The following is a 14,370-nucleotide window of genomic DNA, read 5'->3' as shown; positions in this document are numbered from 1 at the left end:
CAGTAAAAATGATTAGCAATTTCACTATAAGGCCTGTGTATAGAATATTACTAGCCTTATTTGGGAATTTCTGTAAAAGAATGAAGAGAGAGGTGCCTGAGTGGCTAAGTTGATTAAGTGTCCTACTCTTGATTTCTGCTCAGGTCATGATATCACAGTTCATGGGTTTGAGCTCTGTGTCTGGCTTTGAGCTGACAGCATGGAGCCTGCTTGGGATTCTCTCTCCCTCTCTCTCTCTCTGCCCCTCCCCTACTTGTGTTCTCTCTCTCTCTGTCTCTCTCTCTCCCTATCAAAATAAATAAACTTAAAAAAAAAGAATGAAGAGGAAGATTGAGAAAAAGAGAGGGAGAGAGAGAAATTCTTTGTTATAACACAATAGAAAGTACAAATCCGGAATCTTGAGTTCTCTGTTGTCCCAGTGTGACTGGAGATTAAAGTGTCCTGTGAGTATCTGATGAGAAAAGTGGTGCTGTCTGGTCAGAAGGAATGCTTCAGAATTTGTGTCCAGAGTGGTCTCCTAGCTTCTTTTCAGGTGGATCAAGTCAAATGGAACACAAAAGGGCCAAAGATGGAGCAATCTGGATGATTACTTTTAATTTGACTTCTTTGGGCTGGTAACTGCCTGGTATTTTTATTGGCTATTTAGTGAGATATACTGGAAAGAGAGCTGGACCTGCAACCTGAAATCCCACCTAAAGAAAACTCAGTTATGTTGTTTACCAAGTGAATAACCCTTTTTTTTAAATGCAAGGTTTATTTTCCTTATATGTAATATGATGATGGTTATATTTCTCTATAGGATGATTTTATAGATTGAATGAGATGAAGTATGAAGTACTTGGCACCTAGTAGGCAGTGAATACGTTTAGTGAATTCAGTTGCCTGGGTAGCAACACTCAGAATTTTGTCAGCTTTGCCATCAACTAGCTGTGTCCACTTTAGCAAGTGTTTAGTTACTGGATTTTGCCTTCACACAACCTGTCGATCTTACCACCTTCTCTGATCCATTTCTACTTTGCCTAGGCATCATATGTTCTATTTTTTAAAATGTGTTTTTTAATTCATTGGTAAAAGGGGCTGATTGTGTGATTACAACTTCATTGCTGAGGCAGCATTTTGAGTGGACCCCCATAGAGTCTCAGGAAGGAGGAATCCTTTTGGACTTTGTGCTGCATCAAAACAATGAGACCATTTCTGAAATGATATTTTCCAGAAGAACTATGTCTCCATGTTTTCAAGAGCAAACTTGAGACACTGATGAAACTATTTATACTCTTTTCAGCCAAATTCCTAATTTATAAATGGGAAGGTGTTGAGGTGGAGAACATGAATTTTAAAAAAAATGTAGTGAATCAATGCTAAGGGCAAACAGTCTGGAAGAGAACTTGGTTGGTCTACCCTGATTTAGATCCTCCAACTTTAGCAAATGTTAAGCTTGGAGAGTAAGTTAGGAGAAACGAATTGGCACCATGCATTATTTTTCTGGCTTGTGTGTTTTCTCTAAAGAAAGAAGAGGACTAAAATGGGCTTCTTCCCAAGGTCTGAGCTCTCCTGGTCTCCAAAAGAGGATTAACAGACTTTCATGAAAAAGAGTTTCAGGCATACCAAAGTTGACCCAAGAAGCAAGAGATAACTCCTTTAGTACTTTGTATTCTCAGGGGGGAATTGCTCTACCTGAGAGTTTAATGACTGAAATACCGAGAACAAAAACAGAGGGGTTGCAGGTGACCCAGTGAAGGAAGGCTCTGACACAGAAGCCTGGAAGTGACAGGACCTTGAGTTGAATGCCTGCCTGTGAATATGGGGGATGGGCACTAGACTCAATTCACCCCTGGTGATGCTTAGTGCAGAGCAAGTGGAGCCATAGAACTTTGAAAGGGTTTTGTAAAAGTTGTCAGGGAGAATCCTCGCCATCAACATGGTAGACTGATAACTAGGTGCCTCATTCTTGTCCTTGCAGATTTAGGTTCTAATAAAATGGATGCGAGGGTAGGAAACCGTTAAAATTTATGGTATCCAGTATTTTGTTGATGTTAGTCAATAGATGCAGGATCTTATGCATATTACTAATCCACTTCATTCTGGCATAAAAAACTACTCCCTCAGTAAGTCATTTACATGTCTAAGTGGGGACCACTCATGAAACATTTATTGTTTTATAGATAGGAAAGATTTCTTAAAAATATAAAACAAGCAAAATGGCAAATCAGCCTATTAAAAATTTAGGAGAAGCCTAAATATCCATTAGCAGAGAATGGATAAACTGTGAAGTTTTAATACAATACAATTGAATGCCAGTATTTCTCAAACTTTAGAGTGCATCTAAACCATGCAGGGATCTTGTTAAAATATGGATTCTGATTCTGTAGTTCTGCAGTAGGTCCTGAGATTCTGAATTTCTTTTTTTAAATTAATTTTTTTTTAAATTTACATCCAAATTAGTTAGCATGTAGTGCAATAATGATTTCAGGAGTAGATTCCTTAGTGCCTCTTACCCATTTAGCCCATCGCCCCTCCCACAACCCCTCCAGTAACCCTCTCTTTGTTCTCCATATTTAAGAGTCTCTTATGGCGGCATCTGGATGGCGCAGTCGGTTAAATGTCCGACTTCAGCCAGGTCACGATCTCACGGTCCGTGAGTTCGAGCCCCGCGTCAGGCTCTGGGCTGATGGCTCAGAGCCTGGAGCCTGTTTCCGATTCTGTGTCTCCCTCTCTCTCTGCCCCTCCCTCGTTCATGCTCTGTCTCTCTCTGTCCCAAAAATAAATAAACGTTGAAAAAAAAATTAAAAAAAAAAGAGTCTCTTATGTTTTGTCCCCTCCCTGTTTTTATATTATTTTTGCTTCCTCTCCCTTATGTTCATCTGTTCTGTGTCTTAAAGTCCTCATATGAGTGAAGTCATATGATATTTGTCTTTCTCTGACTGACTAATTTCGCTTAGCATAATCCCCTCCAGTTCCATCCATGTAGTTGCAAATGGCAAGATTTCATTCTTTTTGATTGCTGAGTAATACACACAATACATATACATATACATACACATATATGTGTACATTTTATCCATTCATCCATCAATGGACATTTGGGCTCTTTCCATACTTTGGCTATCATTGATAGTGGTGTATAAACATTGGGGTGCATGTGTCCCTTCGAAACAGCACACCTGTATCCCTTGTATAAATACCTAGTAGTGCAATTGCTGGGTCGAAGGGTAGTTTTATTTTTAGTTTTTTGAGGAACCTCCATACTGTTTTCCAGAGTGGCTGCACCAGTTTGCATTCTCACCAGTACTGCAAAAGAGAATCTCTTTCTCCGCATCCTCACCACCATCTGTTGTTGCCTGAATTGTTAATGTTAGCCATTCTGACAGGTGTAAGGAGGTATCTCATTGTGGTTTTGATTTGTATTTCCCTGATGATGAGTGAATGTTGAGCGTTTTTTCATGTGTCGGTTGGCCATCTGGATGTCTTCTTTGGAGAAGTGTCTATTCATTTCTTTTGTCCATTTCTTCACTGGATAATTTGTTTTTTGGGTGCTGAGTTTGATAAATTCCTTATAGTTTTTGGATAGTAATCCTTTATCTGATATGTCATTTGTAAATATCTTCTCCCATTCTGTTGGTTGCCTTTTAGTTTTGCTGATTGTTTCCTTCACTGTGCAGAGGCTTTTTATTTTGATGAGGTCCCAATAGTTCATTTTTGCTTTTGTTTCCCTTGCCTCTGGAGACTGCTGAGTAAGAAGTTTCTGCAGCCAAGATCAAAGAAGTTTTGCCCGCTTTCCCCTCGAGGATTTTGATGGCTTCCTGTCTTACATTTAGGTCTTTCATCTGTTTTGAGTTTATTTTTGTGTCTGGTGTGAGAAAGTAGTCCAGGTTTATTCTTCTGCATGTCGCTGTCCAGTTTTCCCAGCACCACTTGCTGAAGAGACTGTCTTTATTCCATTGGATATTCTTTCCTGCTTTGTCAAAGATTAGTTGGCCATAGGTTTGTAGGTCCACTTCTGGGTTCTCTATTCTGTTCCATTGATCTGAGTGTCTGTTTTTGTGCCAGTACCATGCTGTCTTGATGATTACAACTTTGTAGTACAGCTTGAAGTCCGGGATTGTGATGCCTCCTGCTTTGGTTTTCTTTTCAAGATTGCTTTGGCTATTTGGGGACTTTTCTGGTTCCATACAAATTTTAGGATTATTTGTTCTAGCTCTGTGAAGAATGCTGGTGTTATTTTGATAGGTATTGCATTGAAAATGTAGATTGCTTTGGGTAGTATTGACATTTTAACAATATTTGTTCTTCTTATCCAGGTACATGGAATATTTTTCCATTTTCTTGTGTCTTCTTCAATTTCTTTCATAAGCTTTCTATAGTTTTCAGTGTATAGATTTTTCATCTCTTTGGTTAGATTTATTCCTAGGTATTTTATGGTTTTTGGTGCAATTGTAAATGGGATTGATTCTTTGATTTCTCTTTCTGTCACTTCAGTGTTGGTGTATAGGAATGCAACCTATTTCTGTGCATTGATTTTATATCCTGCAACTTTGCTGAATTCATGAATCAGTTCTAGCAGGGTTTTTTTTGTGTGTGGAATCTTTAGGGTTTTCCATATAGAGTATCATGTCATTTGCAAAGAGTGAAAGTTTGACCTCGTCCTGGCCAATGCGAATGCCTTTTATTTCTTTGTATTGTCTGATTGCAGAGGCTAAGACTTCCAATACTATGTTGAATAACAGTGGTGAGAGTGGACATCCCTGTCTCGTTCCTGACCTTAGGGGGAAAGCTCTCAGCTTCTCCCCATTGACGATGATATTAGCGTTGGGTCGTTCATATATGGCTTTTATGATCTTGGTGTATGCTCCTTCTATCCCTACTTTCTTGAGGGTTTTTATCAAGAAAGGATGCTGTATTTTGTCAAATGCTTTCTCTGCATCTATTGAGAGGATCATGAGATTTTTGTCCCTAATTTTATTGATGTGATGAATCCCATTGATGGTTTTGCAGATATTGAACCAGCCTTGCATCCTAGGTATAAATCCCTCTTGGTCGTGGTGAATATTTTTTTTAATGTATTGTTAGAGCCAGTTGGCTAATATCTTGTTGAGGATTTTTGCATCCATGTTCATCAGGGAAATTGGTCTATAGTTCTCCTTTTTAGTGCGGTCTCTGTCTGGTTTTGGAATCAAGGTAATGCTGGCTTCATAGAAAGAGTTTGGAAGTTTTCCTTCCATTTCTATTTTTGGAACAGCTTCAAGAGAATAGGTGTTAACTCTTCCTTAAATGTTTGGTAGAATTCCCCTGGAAAGCCATCTGGCCCTGGACTCTTGTTTTTTGGGAGATTTTTGATTACTAATTCGATTTCTTTACTGGTTATAAGTCTGTTCAAATTTTCTATTTCTTCCTGTTTCAGTTTTGGTAGTGTATATGTTTCTAGGAATTTGTCCCCGGATTGCCCATTTTATTGGCGGATAATTGCTCATAATATTCTCTTATTATTGTTTTTATTTCTGCGGTGTTGGTTGTGATCTGAGATTCTGAATTTCTAACAGACTCCCAGGTGATACATTGCCGCCAACCCACAGACACTACCTGGAGTAGGAAAATTCTACCAATAGTTAAAATGAACCAAATCCTCACCTGCCACGATAAATAAATCTCTAATGTATAACTTTGAGGTAAAGAATTAAATTGCAGAAGGATATATAGGATATGATACAATTTATATAAAATATAAATAATGCAAATATATTTTTATCCATGTGTGTCACGTGTAGCGAAAAAGTAACAAGAAGCATAACAACGATAAACATTAAATTCATAATAGTGGCTATCTGGGTGAGTGGACAGGAAAGATGCAGAAATTATATGAGGCTTTAATATGGTCCATGGTGCTTGTTTCTTAAGCTTGGTGGTGGGTACAGAGGTGTTTGGAACATCATTTTCTATATTTTTGTGTGTCAACATTAGGACTTAAAGGTATGGATTTGTGTGTGTGAGCATGTGTTAGTTCAGTAGTCTAAAAAATATTTTTTAATGTTTATTTATTTAATTTGAAAGAGAGCAAGAGAGAGATTGGGGAGGGGCAGAGAGAGAGAGGGAGAAAGAGAATCCCAAGCAGGCTCTGCACTGACAGCACAGAGTCCGATGTGGGGCTTGATCTCATGAACTGTGAGATCATGACCTGAGCTGAAATCAAAAGTCAGATGCTTAAATTACTTGAGCCATCCAGGGACCCCTAGTAAAGATTTTTTATAAAAATTTTGAGCCTTTTTCTTTGTGGTATTTTGTGATCTTTTTCCTTATGATCTCTTCAACTACAGATTCAGTAAACATATTCACAACTGATTTTGTTCCCCAGAGACATGGGAGATGGATAAAGGATTATCAACAGTGCTATATTTGGAAAAGGAAAGAAAAACTTATTTAAGAAAAAAATATACATTTTCTTAAGTATCTTTAGCAGAGGTTTCTGTTTTTTTCCATTACAGGTAATTCTACACATTCTTCATTGTTGACATTTAAAATGTGCCAAAAAAAAAAAAATGTTGACACTCTGGCAAAAGAAGAGCTTATAACACATTAGAAGGGTGTCATTTAAAAACAGCTCATGTTTTATCATTAGTTACATGTAATACTGATATACTTACAGAGAAACATTTTCCACTTAGTTATTATATTTTTGTTTAAAATTAGTTTTAATTCTTTTCTAAAGGAAATTAAAGTAGAACTAGGGATTTTAATGAGTAAAAATAAATGTTACAACTGTAAAAACTGGTTAGATATACAAGAGTTAAATGAGAGAAAGATGCAAATAGAATTCTCACAAAAGGGGAAATACAATTAATATACAGATATTTAGAATTATATTGAAGTTCACTAGGTTTGAAACAGTGCATAATAAAACAACTATGGATGATGGTTTTTGCCCTTCTAATTACTAAAAATATTTTATTATTTTTAAAAAACTGTAACATTTCATTCTGTTGAGGATGTGGTAATGCAAGCAGTTTTGTTATTTGTATTAGAGTAAAGTGTAACAATTTAAGACACTATTTGGCGATATGTGCCAAGAGTTCTAAAAAATGTTCATATTACTACTGAAAATCTCTTTTTAGAATTTAATCTGAAATTCAAGAAATTATGCATAAATATTTCATCATAATTTTGTATATAGCAGTGAACATTTTTGAAATAGCCTATGTTGATTTGGATCCTATAGGATGAAGATGTGAAGATGAGATTATACATGTGAGAAATTTATTGTATGAAACTCCTAGAAAGTCTTGGCTATAATCATTGGGGTCCTTGAACAAAGGTCATAGGATCCCTGTTTTATGTAGGAAAATTCTGGCTCCACTGCCCACTCTATGTCCTGTTATTGGCTGGAAAGAGCTCAGGAGAAGCCTGGACTTGGTGTGAACACAATGGCAGAGCCAAAGGAATAGTAGTTGGGTCTATCAGTTCTACACTAACTGCTGAAGTTTCTCCTGGAGGAGATCTGAGCAGTGCACCTCCATATCAGCCACATAACCAAAATGTCTAGGTAAGCCATGTATTCGTCAAGTTAGGCTTGATGATATAACAAACAACCACCTGCATGACATAATACAATGAAGTTCTAATTCTTGCTCATGTCACAGTCAAATCAGGTATTGGGTAAATGGCTTTTTATGTACTGATTCAACAATGCAGATTCTTTTCTCCTCTATGATTCCTGAGCCTTCAACTTAGTCTTCTTTATCCAGCTGAGGGGAATAAGGAAGAGAACGCACAGGGAATTATGTGGAGGAGGTTAGGGACAGGCTTGGCAGTGACCTGTATCACATTCATTTATGTTCCATTGACTGGAATATGGCAGATCTAACTGCAAGACACCTGGGATTGAAGAGGAGCACATAGATACTGGTACTAAGTTTACTAATATCCTGCCGCATTCATGCTACATCCATTCAGTAGAATATTATGCAGATATATTCACAAGTGTCTTTAAAACTAATTCTATTTTTAGGGGCTCTTGGGTGGCTCAGTGGGTTAAGCATCTGACTTCGTCTCAGGTCATGATCTCGCGGTTCATGGGTTGGAGCCCTGCATTGGGCTTTGTGCTGACGGCTCACAACCTGGAGCCTCTTTGGATTCTGTTTCTCCCTCTCTCTCTGCCCCTTCCCAGCTCGTGCTCTGTCTCTCTGTCTCACTCTCAAAAATAAAAATAAACATTAAAAACATTAAAAAAATGAATTCTAATTTAAAATGAATTATTGAAAGCTACAGGTAATTTTAATAAGCTTTTAAAACTATATAATAAAACTAGATGGATGGATAGCTGGATAGATATTTAGATAGATACAGATATATCAACCTTAGAAAACAACCTAAATCTATGAAGATAAATAATTCAAGAGATAAACTTTCTAGAATATTAGCGTAGTTGTCTTAGAATGTGCCATTGAGGAAGTTTTCTTTTCCTTTTTCTAATTTATATTTATGATTGCTTTTAAAATAGAAAATAAATTTGTGGGGTTTTTATAATGGCAAGGAAAACAAAATAATTTATTATTTTTCAATCATTTTTCTCTACATTCCTGTAAATTGCTGTTGTGTATATATAAACAGAATCCATAATAGGTGATGTGAAAGAACGAACTCTGGGGTGCTGGTAGGAATCACCTAAAGATTGGGCTGGGAATGAGAAAGGGTGACTTGAGAAAAAAGAAACAAAAATATTCTAGCCAAATAAATAATTTATAAAAGTAATCTACCCTGCAGACATTTAGGACAGAATTTTCGCATCAATTAAAGTTTAAATTTTGGGACATAATATTGTTTTGTTTTTGAAAAACACATTTTATGTCATTCTAATGATTAAAGTTAAATTACTGACCTTTGTACATTTAACTCTTAGAACTTAAGGAACTTCCACATTGTTATCACAGGGTATTTTGAATACAGGCCCCTGATGCCCTGAAATGTCTGTATTCTGTCCCTCTCCTCTATCTTTGGTCTGCCTCTGTTCTCAATAAGGCAGCTGCCGTCGTCTACTGCTAAAGCTCTGGCTTCCTCCAATGCCACGTTCTTTCCCAGGAGGTTAGTGCTATTTAACTAAATGACAGCTTTAATGTCAGCCACCACTGCAGCCTTTAAGCCATTCCTGATTAAGCAGGATTCATGCCACATATGTAGTGAAACTAGTATTTTAAAACAAAGCAAAACAACACACACACACACACACACACACACAACCTTAAAAAACACAGGGTTTGACACATTTTACAGTAAATTTCTCTCCTAGACAGCCTGATATGAAGTAAACAAATGGTAAATTTAGTTTCCTTTTCAAAACCAATCATCCATTTCCAAAATAAATTAATCAGGCTCTAGCGGTCTCCAGTTTATGGTGATGTTTACTTCTCTTCATTGGCTTCAATCTTGGAGTCCAGATGGGACTAAAACCAGCTCAACTTTCTTTTTGATTGGTTGGGGGTTGCTGGAGCAGCTGGGGGCAATGTCTGGCATATTTGGTTGATGTGATTTCTGCCCCTCAAATGAAGAGGATCACTTATCCTCAACCCTGAGTCTCTAATAAATCTATTTCCCATGTACAAATACTAGTAGCAGGATGGCATAGAATTTTAACCATTGCTATTTATTTGATGAGACCTCACCATAATTATCATTATCTGGTCCAATTTTGTACTGATTAGTAGAGTGGAAGCTGATGTGGAATAATTGAAAGAAATTGCAAGTGGCCCATTTGCTTAAAATAGCCATATGTAGTGCACTTGCTTCATAATATGCTAGTCCGAGTTCATTTGTGTTGAGAAGGAATATTCTAGATTCCTTCAAAAGCCATAGAAATACCATAGCTAACAGATGTTCTCTGGAATGAACCTTGATATTATCATGAAACTTGGTCTAGTCACTCTTCAGTTGTAGTTCTTGGGCTTTGGAGCCCAGATTATGATGAACAGTCTCATTAGGTGATTTTATGTGTGAACCTAATGCATTTGTGAGAACTGGCATGCCTGTAATTTGTGAACTTTGGATTTTAGATATGCACTTAACACTCAACTTATTAATACCTACAGTTCCAAACATGGGTGTTAGATGAGCAATTGCTGATGACTCTTCAATATGTCCAATTTTTTTTGCAATCTTTTACTTTTTATTAATATTTATTTTATTCCCCACTGCCCAATTTAAAGACCCAGATATATCTGACCCACAGAGATGATGATGTAGAAATATTCTGCTCTTTTTGTCCTTGGATTTCAGATAAACTGTTGTCTAAGGTAACAGTGGGAAAAGAAAGTCTTCAGATTCATTCAACATTTGGCTTAGATTTTTATCAACATGTTTACAGGATTGTTACCACAGTGTAATTAATAATATTCTCTCTTCTCCATGTTATTTTCTTTGACTTGTTGGTATGATTCCTAGCACTTCTTTTTTCCTGTAATATGTTGGAGCTATACATGAAAGTCAGCATGGTCAAACAATGTCAGGCATTGGTATATATATATAACCAAAAGAGAAATGCTGATTTGGTCTTCTACCACATAACTTCTTCATACTTGAATTGTTTTTAATGTAGCAATTCTTTAAACTGTTTCCATATTTAGTTTCAATGTTAATTCCTGCCTTTCAGTAATACTTTTTATTTTAATGGAGTTTATCCTTCCTATTTTTCCACACGTTGGAATGATTAGTGTGCTGAGCACTGGATCTCCCCAACATCTGTGGTGAAAGTGCAACATTAAACTGCTGTCTCCCTTCTCATGAGTCTGAGTCCAGTTGATGTAGGTGCAGGAAAGAAGACCAATGTGCCATTTCCATACTATACAACCTTTGCAAAGAGCCAGGTGCACAAAGATATACTGTGATTTGAAGATGGCTGCTCCCATAAGGCATAACTCTCCCATGCCCATCTTCTTCATTCTGGAGCTTATTCATCAGTCACCTGTGAGAATAATTACAGAGGTTTGAGAAATTAATATGCTGAATGCTGGTAAACTCTTTAAAGATGAGAAGTACTTTATATTAAGTACTTTATGCTAAGTATAATTTTATAAGAAGTACTTTATGCTAAGTATTTTACTTTACACTAAGTACTTTATGCTAAGTATAATTTTTAAAAATATTTTTACTTTCTTATTATGTGAAATGTTATCTATGGAATTTTTGTTGACAAGTTAAATGCACTGAAACATCTTTGCTTTGAGGCAAGACAAATAAAGTAGTTTAAGCCAAAATATTGATTCTAAAATTTTTCTTTTGGGACTTTTGGTTTAAAACCAAATTAATTTGGGCACCTGGGTGGCTCAGTCAGTTAAGCGTCTGACTTGGGCTCAGGTCATGATCTCACGGTTCGTGAGTTCAAGCCCTGAGTCGGGCTCTGTGCTGACAGCTCAGAGCCTGGAGCCTGCTTTGGATTCTGTGTCTCCCTCTCTCTCTGCCCCTCCCCCACTCATTCTCTTTTTCTCAAAAATAAATGAAAACATTAAAAAATTAAAAAAAAAAATAAAAAAAAACCCTAAATTCAACCAAACCAAAATAGACCAAGCCAAACCAACCAGTCAGTAATGTCTTTATCAATGGCCAGTATATCTTATTATTTCAGCATATAATCAGGCAATTTTATATGCTTAATATTGTGAGTTCTGAAGTTGCATAAACTGGGTACAAATCCAAACCTTGCCAATTACTATCTGTGAAATATTAGGCAGTTATTTAACCTTCTTAGATATCAGTTTATTCATCTGTAAAATGGGATGTTGTGGAGACTAAGTTCTATAATGTGTTTGTAAAATAGTGACCCATTCAAAATAAGTGCTTGATTAGTCTGTTTGGGCTGCTGTAACAAAAATAACATAGACTGGGTTGCTTAAACAACAAATACTTATTTCTCACGTTTCTGGAGGCTAGGGAGTGTAAGTTCAAGGTGCTGGAAGATTTGGTGTTTGGTAAGAGACTGTTTCCTGGTTCATAGTTGGCCATATTTTTGATGTGTCCTCACATAGCAGAAATGGTAAAAGGAGTTCTCTGGGGTCTATTTTAAGAGAACACAAATCCCATTAATGAAGGCTCCACCATCATGACCTAATCACCTCTCAAAGGCTCTACCTTCTCATACCATCACATTGGGGGTTACAATTTCAACATGTAGATTTGGAGGAGGAGTGACACATTTAGTCCATAATAAAGCTCAATGAATACTAGGACTTACGAGTTATAAAACATTGACATTCAACCAGTGTTGCAGTATCTTATTTTTCCAAACCCATGATCTATGGCCAGTATCTGGACTGGTTGGTGATGTCTGAACCTAATTAATTGTGTGCTTGGTGTACTGGTAGTTAAACTACTGCATAGGTAGCAATATGTTGTTGTGGGACTATTTCAAAGCTAGAAGTCTTTGTATTCTCCAACTCCTAACACTTTAAATTCCAATTCTCTCACTCTTTTACCACATCTCCCAATAAAAAGAAAGCAATAAAAACAAAAATCCAGTCCAAACAATAAAATGCTCCTTTAGGAGACCATTTTATTGATGTGTTGTCTAAAGAAAAGTGTAAAATATAAACAACAATAGCAAAAAACTAAAAGTCCATGTTAGTTTCAGAAAATCTTCCCTAAGCTATTAAACTTTAGTTATTTCATGTTTGACTGAGTGCCAGCTGCCTGCTTCCCTTTGTTATCTTTTGGTTGATCTTCTGTTATCTGGAGCAAAGTATCTCTCTCTTTCTCTCTCTTTCTCCCTCTCCTTCCTCCTCCCCTCTCCTAGTCTGAAGAGGAAGTAGCATAGCTTTTGTTGATTCCTGACTTAGCCACTGACTTGCTATGTGACTCTGGACTCCTCATAACTTTTGTGGTCCTCAGTTTTCTCTACTCTTTTGATAGTATGATGTATGTAAGTAGTAATTATTGGGTTTTAATAATGATGTTATTTTAGCCAAATATAAAAGAATTACTAAGGGGCGCCTGGGTGGTGCAGTCGGTTAAGCGTCCGACTTCAGCCAGGTCACGATCTCGTGGTCCGTGAGTTCGAGCCCCGCGTCAGGCTCTGGGCTGATGGCTCAGAGCCTGGAGCCTGTTTCCGATTCTGTGTCTCCCTCTCTCTCTGCCCCTCCCCCGTTCATGCTCTGTCTCTCTCTGTCCCAAAAATAAATAAACGTTGAAAAAAAATTTATAAAAGAATTACTAAATCTGGACTAGAATTTAACCTTGCCCAAGGAGACTTCTGGCCTTTGCCCTTGACTGATAGAGATTATCTCTAGATTCTTTGAATGTCCTGCCTAATAAGAGTGTCTTTGTTTACCTAGGGATTTTGAGCCATGTCACAAAGTCTAAAATGTGATTTATGGTAATGACTTTGAAGACTACAGTATTAGCTGATCTATAAAGAGACTGGAGACTAATGTGGCAGTTGATGGAGCCTCAATAAAGACACCAGAGCTTAGATAAGCTTTGCTGGTTGACAAAGCTCTGTGCATATTGTCACACATCATCGTCAAGGGGAGTTAATACTGACTATGACTCCACACGGAGAAGACAACTAGAAGTTCAATGTGCAGAACCTTCCTGGACTCTATGTGTCTCTTCCCTTGGCTGATTTTAATTTTCATTCTTTAGTTTATAATAAACTCTCATTGTGAATATCAGCTTTCACTGAGTTTTGCAAGTCCTTCTAATGAATTATTGAAACTAAGGGTTGTTTTGAGGACCTCTGAACTTTGAATTAATGTCAGCAGTGAGGGTGGCCTTGTGGACTGTGCTCCTAACTCATACTACCCTATGGAGCTTTATAGAGGATTGACTTAGATTATATATGTTAAAACACTGAGAATAGTGCCCAGTACAGAGTAAACCTTAAATAAATCAGCTGTTGTAATCGTCATTATTATTTCATGTCTTCTAAAGTAGTACCATCCTGGGAATGCAGGATCTGAGAAGTTTTTCAGCCAGGGTTGTCAAATGTAGCGAATAAGAATACAGAACACAATTCTACTTACATTTTGTTGTTGTTATTGTTGTTGTTGTTGTTGTCGTTGTTAATCTGAAGTTAAAATTTAACTGGGCTTCCTATATTTTATCTGGCAACCCAAAACATAGTCAAACATGTTCATTTTCTAAATAAAGAAGCTATGTCCACAGAGGTTAAACATGCCAGTATCCATAGTTAGAATGTCATTTCCTGGGATAAAAAACAGATCTTTTGATTCCTATTTACTTAGAAAAAGGCCTAAAATATGCTACAGGTAAAAGAGAAATTCTTTGAAAGGAAAACTATTAAAGGAGTGTAAAAGCTGGTGATGTGTAATGAGGGATTTAAGTGTGCACACCTACAGCCATTCAACTGGGGAATCCCAACAGGTCTCCTGGGTTTTT

General features: G+C 37.0%; 1 long non-coding RNA gene across 1 annotated transcript; it reads left to right on the top strand.

The window, feature by feature from the left end:
• The first annotated feature begins 7,632 nt into the window (after positions 1 to 7,632).
• Positions 7,633 to 13,643, top strand: LOC109491462. Its single transcript, XR_002144820.3, has 2 exons — positions 7,633 to 7,893; positions 13,305 to 13,643. It is a non-coding gene; the product is annotated as an uncharacterized LOC109491462 (long non-coding RNA).
• The last annotated feature ends 727 nt before the right edge of the window (positions 13,644 to 14,370 follow it).

The sequence above is a fragment of the Felis catus genome, chromosome C2, assembly GCF_018350175.1.
Source record: "Felis catus isolate Fca126 chromosome C2, F.catus_Fca126_mat1.0, whole genome shotgun sequence".
Taxonomy (NCBI): domain Eukaryota; kingdom Metazoa; phylum Chordata; class Mammalia; order Carnivora; family Felidae; genus Felis; species Felis catus.
This window is presented reverse-complemented; position numbering and strand designations above follow the sequence as displayed.